The sequence below is a fragment of the Triticum dicoccoides genome, chromosome 7A (assembly GCF_002162155.2).
Source record: "Triticum dicoccoides isolate Atlit2015 ecotype Zavitan chromosome 7A, WEW_v2.0, whole genome shotgun sequence".
NCBI classification, from domain to species: domain Eukaryota; kingdom Viridiplantae; phylum Streptophyta; class Magnoliopsida; order Poales; family Poaceae; genus Triticum; species Triticum dicoccoides.
The window spans coordinates 258812002-258819814 of NC_041392.1; the positions used below are offsets into that span (position 1 = coordinate 258812002).

At 54.5% G+C, this 7813-nt stretch overlaps 1 long non-coding RNA gene across 1 annotated transcript; it reads right to left on the reverse strand.

The window, feature by feature from the left end:
- Window positions 1-1105: 1105 nt before the first annotated feature.
- LOC119329606 lies at window positions 1106-1920 on the reverse strand. The gene is made up of 4 exons (XR_005159614.1): window positions 1785-1920; window positions 1566-1640; window positions 1356-1434; window positions 1106-1275 (listed from the first exon to the last, which is right to left on the reverse strand). It is a non-coding gene; the product is annotated as an uncharacterized LOC119329606 (long non-coding RNA).
- Window positions 1921-7813: the final 5893 nt, after the last annotated feature.

Sequence of the window (7813 nt, forward strand, 5' to 3'; positions counted from 1 at the left end):
TTTAAAGGAGGGGAGGCGCGAGTCCGTAGCTGCCCTCGTGGCCATGTGCCTCTGGTCGAGGAGTTTTACTGTGAGAGGGAAACGAGCGAAGGAGGAGGAAGCACGGTAACGAAGGGAGGCTGACAGACAGGCCCCGCGTGGGAGAAAGTGGCTGGCGGCGAAGGAGCTGCTGCTGGGCCGCGGCACTAGTGGGCTGGAGGATGATGCTACTGGTGCTAGAAGGCTGGGGTCCAGGTAAAGCCCATCTCCTGTTACTTTCAAATCTCTGTTTATTTATAAATAAACAAATAAAAGAAGGGAAAAGACCAAGGTTTCTAGAGAAGAATAAGGAGGAAGTAAAAATATTCTTGGGCTCCTGGATTTATGAAGGATTTTAATAAAATGGTTTGGGCATTTTTAAGGCTAGAAAAATAATTCACGTTTGAATTAAATTCAAACTTGAGACATTTTTGAACGAAACCAAAACACATCCAAATGAGCTGAAATTTGGAGAGGTGACTATTGGCATCATTTGGGATTTATAGGGAAAGGCTGAACATTTTCCTGAACAGGAAAAATGTCACAAGAAAATATAAATGGAATAAAGAGGAAAGGAAAAGTTAGATGGGATAGGAACTTGGGTGAACTTGATGAATGGCTGTGGGTATGTGCATGGTGAAGAAATGAGGTGAAGATAAGAAGAAGAGGGTTCACACAAGAACACACAACAAAATTTAAATATGCAAACCAAGGTATGATGATCATGGCATAAACATATAGGAATGAAATATGCAAAACAATTATGATAATGCAACAAACATAAAAAAAAACACGACAACAACTACAATAAATGAAAGGCAACTGAGCATCGGTCTCGGGGCGTCACACATTCAGAATAATAAGAAAAATATAATGAAGAACAAAACTTACTAACCTGAAAGCAGCCACATATGGTATAATTGTTCCATATCGAATGCTGAAAAAAATCATCTTATTAGCTATGGAAGTTCAACAATTGTAAATATAGTTCATTTTAGTAATGTAATACCCAGAAAAAAAACATCAGCACTGTCCAAACCCATCATTTCACCTCTCATTTTCAATGTTAAAAGCATGGACTGCACAAACTGCTGTCTTAATACAGCTCTCATTGCACAAGAAAATTAAGAACATGGAGATAGGAGAAGATGTAACCAGTGCATGGTCCATCTCAACCCTCGATGAAGAACCACCAAGCATACTTGAACAACCAAGAAACAAGTGAAGCGGAAGCTCGAGGTAGGAATCATTCAAAATCTGCACCATATGTGATATTAAATGTGTATATCCACGAGGAAATAAGCACCGGCAACAAAAGAGGAATGAATTGAGAGTACCTTGCTTTCAGGATTAGCAGTTTTAACACCATTCGTTGATTGAGCCATGAAACATTGACCAAAACTTGATCGACTGCGCCTACAAGCACAACACGCACGCCACACAACACAAGGGGAAACACCAAATTAGCGGTCAACAAGCCATCTCACTACAATATACACATCAAACCCAATCCAATCGGTGCAACGAAAGATTCAAAACCCACTCACCATGTCATCGCCATCAAACCTCTGAGAACCATTTGTAGAACCTTGCGGCGGTCGGTTGTCTCACCATCCTCACTCCTATAACAGCGACAACGACAACCATTAACAATTTATAACTATTTTGAATTAGACAAAAGGGGTTGGCAGCCCCCAGATTTAGGAGTGCAGGTTTAATTAGCGTTCATCTCAAACAAAGAAATATTCATGGCTTCCTTACTTAACTTGTGCTAGAGTTGCAAATGGAAGTTGATGGTCCTTACGTTGCCAGGAAGAACAAGGCGATGATGTTAGCAAATTAAGTGCAGCTCTAGCACCCTGTGCATGAAATGTATCATGTATCAAACCATCAATTAACTGCCGAAAAACATAAATGTACCATGTGAAGATATAATAACTTCACGAGCGAACTCAATGAGTGTGAACCAACAGAGTGTGGATCACCACAGATTCTGCAGTCAACAACCTTCAGGACAGAGAGAAAATAGCTTCACATATTCTCAGATGGTCAGCATTAGGCAAACACAGGAGATTATACAGATAATTGCATTATGAAATACTCTATAAAGAAGTAAATCACAATATGCTATTATGCTTGCAAGTAATTTTTCTGTAACAGTCTTGCCCCTATTTGATTTTTGATGACTAAAGATATGTAAAATGTACGACACAGAAAATAGAGAAATCATGTTGATGAATAAATTTATAGAGTATATAACCACAGTTACTAAAACAAATCAGAATAGTATCACGTCAAGTTGATCCGAGAAGGTGGTTAAATAGACTAACATGTCTGTGTACCATTTCTCGTTTCTAATTTTAGCACAAGTCAATTCGTCATGATACAATGGATACACACACACATAGTATACTCTACCTAGTCTCAGTCATCCAAAACTGAACCAAAATGTGCTGCACACAGAGTTTGCTCTAGTTTCAGCCATAGCATCTAAGACAGGAGTTTAACCAAAAGGAGATGTGTACAAACTGAAACAAAGCATAATCAAAATGTACAAACTGCAGTTGATGTTCAGATATGGGAGTAGATGGGGAGACGGGAAGCTCACCATGTTGGTGTTGCGTGGAAGGTAAAGAGGGATGTTGGTCTGCTCCTCTGGCCGCTCTACCTGCAGAGATGAGACGAGACGAGACGGCGTCTTTGTCCACCGCCTCATCCCCACGCGGCCACGCCATTGTCACACCTGGCCACTTGGCATGTGTGACCTGGCAACCCTGCGGGTGGGACCCTTCCCGGCGTGTGCGTGTGTGGGTCGCGTGAGTATTTAGCTGGCCACCTGTGGCTGGTGTGGGTATGCGATGTGACCAGTTCAACTCTCACCTAATCTTCCCTCTGCAAGAAAAGTTCATCTTCCTCCCCAAGTCTCGCTCACCCCCTCTCTCGATCCCCTCCCTCTCTGGTTCGTTACAGTTGGTAATCAGAGCCAAAATCGCCCCAAATTTTTTTCTCCCACCGCGCTGGTTGCAGATCGGTAACATCCACCGCGCCGGTGTGTGCTGCTCCGGCAAGCTCACCCGAAATCCGTCACGGGGTTCGATCTCCTCCAAGCAAGGCGACGGCGCCCTCCAAAGCTTCGGCGGCGACGCGTCAGGTGCTGGCCGCCATGGACGAGGGCAATAGCAACATCACCAAGATGCTCGAGTCCCTCCTCGCCAAGATGGACGAGCAGAAGGCGGTCCACGACAAGCAGATCGAGATTCAGGCCGCCTTCAACGCGCAGATCTCGCAGGACGTGCGCGGCCTCGCCAGACAGATCGATCTGACGCAGGCCGACGTCGATGCGACTCGCAAGACGATGGAAGGCTCGGCATCGCAATCGGGGTCGGTCACCACCGTGTTGCACCAACCCGCCGCTCCGCAACAACCCCCACCACCACCCCCGCCGCCTCCACACTCGCCGCGCGTGGCCACCGAACAGGGCCGCCAGGCGACCGCCCACGCGCGTCTCGGGGACCATCGACCCCCGTTGATTCCGGTGCCTCCACAGGGCGGACTCGCTGCTCCGGCTGCCGCTCCCTCCCCAACAGCGGACCATTACGGCAACGACTTCCACAAGCCACCGAAGCACGACTTCCCTCGATTCGATGGCTCCACTCCGTACCTGTGGCTGGATCGCTACCTGGCGTACTTCAAACTCTACAAGGTCGCACCACACAATTGGGTGCCCACCACGGCGCTGTACATCAAAGGCCAAGCAGCGCACTGGCTGCAGGCATTTCGTCAAACACATCGCGGCATCACCTGGGAAGTATTCACGTCCGCCGTGCTCGAGGAGTTCGGTGCCGACGAGTTCGAGGTGGTCATGCACAAGCTGCTGCAACTCCGTCAGACGGCCACAGGAGCCGAGTACCGCGCGGTGTTCGACGAGCAAATGTACCACCTGCTCGCGCTCGATCCGTCCATCAACACCAAGTTCTTCGTCACCCAGTTCATCCTGGGCTTGAAGGACGAGCTACGCACCCCGGTTCGTCTGCAGGCGCCCTCGAGCATCACCAGGGCGTCGGTGTTGGCACGCATTCAAGAGGAGGAACTGGGCACGACGCGCGCGCGCCCACGCATCACACCAGCGGGGCGACCCCCACCGGCGGCGCGCCACAACAACCACGGGCGGCCGCGCCCAACCACGCCCCCACGGACGACTACGCGCGCGAGCGGCAACTGCGCGACTATCGCCGCGCCAATAATTTGTGTTTCAAGTGCGGCGACCGCTACTCGCGGGAGCACCGGTGCGCTCAGCCCGCCCAGCTGCTCACCATCAGCATCGGGGATCACGGCGAGGTGCTCTCCGACGACACCATCCACGCTCTGCAACTTCTCGACGACCCTGGACCGGTCGCGCAGCCGCCCACTCCTGCTGGGGACGCTCCCGAGTGCTGCCTCCTCTCGTCGCACGCTCTGGACGGCACGGACTCGGCGACCACGATCCGCCTGCGCGCACTGGTGGGCAACCAGGTCATGCTGCTTCTCCTGGATTCGGGCAGCTCGCATAGCTTCGTCAACAAGTCTTTTGTTGATCGTCTCGGGTTGAAGACAGAAGAAATGTCGCGCGTGGACGTGCGCGTCGCCAACGGTGACCGTCTTTCCTGCAACCGCATCGTCCCCGAGCTCAAGTGGCGGATGCAAGGGCACATGTTCGCCACTCCGATGCGCGAACTGGACATTGGCGCCTACGACGGCATCCTTGGCATGTACTGGCTCGCCCAGCACAGTCCCATGACCTTCCACTGGCAGGACAAATGGGTCAAGTTCACTCACGAAGACGAAGAGGTCACGCTCCGGGGCATGCCCACGAAGGCATCCACCACCCTCAAGGCGATCAAACCAGACAAGTTGCGCAAGATGATCGCGGGCAACGACGTGTGGGCGATGGCCATGGTGGACACTTGCGGCCGCGCACCACCACCGCGGCGTAAGTGCGCCAGTCAGACGCCGCTCGCTGATCTGTTGGAGGAGTTCGCCGATGTGTTCACGGCGCCGCAAGGGCTTCCCCCACACCGGCAGTACGATCATGCCGTCACACTGGGTGAGGGCGCGGTCCCCGCGAACACGCGTCCGTACCGCTACTCGCCGCTCCAGAAGGACGAGATCGAGCGCCAGGTCAAGGAAATGCTCGACGCCGACCTGATCACGCACAGCGTGAGCCCGTACGCCGCGCCGGTGCTGCTGGTCAAGAAGAAGGACGGCACCTGGCGGTTCTGCGTCGACTATCGCCGCCTTAATGACGCGACCATCAAAAACAAGTTCCCCTTTCCCATCATCGACGAGTTACTCGATGAGCTTGCTAGTGCCGCGGTCTTCTCCAAACTGGACTTGCGCGCCGGCTACCATCAGATCAGGATGCGCGAGGAGGACGAGCACAAGACAGCGTTCAAGATGCACCACGGACATTTCCAGTTCAGAGTCATGCCGTTCGGCCTCACGAACGCGCCAGCCACGTTCCAGTGCCTAATGAACGCTATATTTGGTAAGTACGTGCACAAGTTTGTGATCATCTTTCTGGATGACATTCTTGTCTTCAGCGAAACCATGGCGGAGCACCTGGAGCACCTGCGCATCATCTTCGAGCTCCTTCGCGCACACCAACTCTACATCAAGGAGTCCAAGTGCACGTCCGCCGCGGATCACATCGACTACCTCAGCCACGTGATCCCCAAGGAGGGTGTGGCCACAGACAAGGAGAAAACGAGCGTGATGGAGCAATGGCCGACGCCGGCGAACGCCACCGAGCTGCGTGGGTTTCTGGGCCTCACCGGCTACTACAGAAAATTCGTGCCACACTACGGCATCATCGCCAAGCCGCTGACACAGATGCTCACCAAGAAAGGCTTCGCCTGGACGGAGCAAGCTCAAGCGGCCTTCGAGCAGCTCAAGACGGCGATGGTCACCACGCCCATGCTCACGCTCTCCGATTTCGACAAGCTGTTCTCGATCGAGACGGACGCGTGCGACACAGGGGTGGGCGCGGTGCTCGTCCAGGAAGGCCACCCGGTCGCCTACTTCAGCAAGGCCTTGGGGTGCGCAACCAGCAACTGTCGACGTACGAGAAGGAGTTTCTGGCGGTGATGATGGCGATCGACAAATGGCGCCCGTATCTGCAACGCGGCCCCTTCGACATCCTTACGAACCACAAGTCCCTCTGCAACCTGGGCGAGCAGCACCTCGAGACCGAGCTGCAACGCAAGGCCATGGCGAAACTGGTGGGACTGCAATTCCGGTTTTAGTACAAGCGGGGACTGGACAATGGCGCGGCCGATGCCTTGTCGTGCGTCGGCAAGCAGCTCGACCTGGCCGCGCTCTCGACGTGCCAGCCAGCATGGATCCAGGAAGTGCTCAACTCATACTCCACGGACCAAGATGCCCAGGATCGTCTTCAGAAGCTCGCCCTGGCCAGCCCGGACGAGGACGGCTACGAGCTGCATCGCGGCGTCATTCGACGCCAAGGTCATCTGTGGATCGGCGCCAACACCGTGCTCCGCACCAAGCTCATCACCGCGCTCCACAACAGCGCCGTGGGTGGCCACTCCGGCGTCACGGCGACGTACCAACGCGTGAGCAAGCATTTCGAGTGGCGTGGCCTGAAGCGCGGCGTCGAGGAATTCGTGCAATAGTGCGCGATCTGTCAGCGGGCGAAGCACGAGCACTGCAAGCCGGTCGGACTCCTGGCCCCTCTCCCAGTACCTACCGCGCCATGGGAGGATCTCACGATGGATTTCGTGGAAGGGCTACCCGTGTCGGACGGCGCGGACACGATCATGGTGGTGGTGGATCGGTTCACCAAGTTCGCCCATTTCGTGCCCCTGCGCCACCCGTTCCACGCACCGCAAGTGGCGAAGGCCTTCTGGGACAATATGGTGAAGCTCCACGGCATTCTTGCGTCGATCGTCTCCGACCACGACAAGGTGTTCACCAGCAACCTGTGGAAGCAACTGTTCGCCGGAGCAGGCACCAAATTGCTCTACTCCACCGCGTACCACCCGCAGACAGACGGCCAGAGCGGGCGCGTGAATCAGTGCATGGAGATGTATCTCCGGTGCGCGGTGCACGACGCGCCGCGCCAGTGGCGTCGCTGGCTGCCCATGGCCGAATTCTGGTACAACTCGACGTTTCATGCCTCGCTCAACTGCACCCCCTTCAAGGCGCTCTATGGGCGGGAGGCCAATCTGGGAGCGACATGGACTGGGCGGCGCACACGGAGCACATCCGCGCCCAGCTGGAGCGCGCTCAGCGCCGGTTCAAGAAGCAGGCAGATCACAACCGCACCGAGCGCCAGTTTCAGGTCGGCGAGCAAGTGCTGCTGAAGCTGCAACCCTACACGCAGCGCTCGGTCATCAACCGGCCCTGCGCCAAGCTCGCCTTCAAGTTCTTCGGCCCGTACACCGTCCTCGAGAAGATCGGCCTCATGGCGTACAAGCTCTCCCTGCCGCCCGCGAGCCAGGTGCATCCGGTCTTCCACGTATCCCAGTTCAAGCCATTCACGCCGGACTATATGCCGGTGTACGCAGAGCTGCCGCGCGTGCCGGACCTCTCCGTGTCGACGACGGCACCAACGCAGCTGCTGGAACGGCGCATGATGAAGCGCGGGAATGTTGTCATCGTGCAAGTCAAGGTGCAGTGGGGCGAAGGAGCGTTAGCCGCCATGACATGGGAGGACTGCGAGGTTCTCCGGCAGCGGTTTCCGGCGGCAGCCATTTGGGAGGACTCGGAGCCAAGCTCCCAGGAGGAAGCTCAGTCTTAA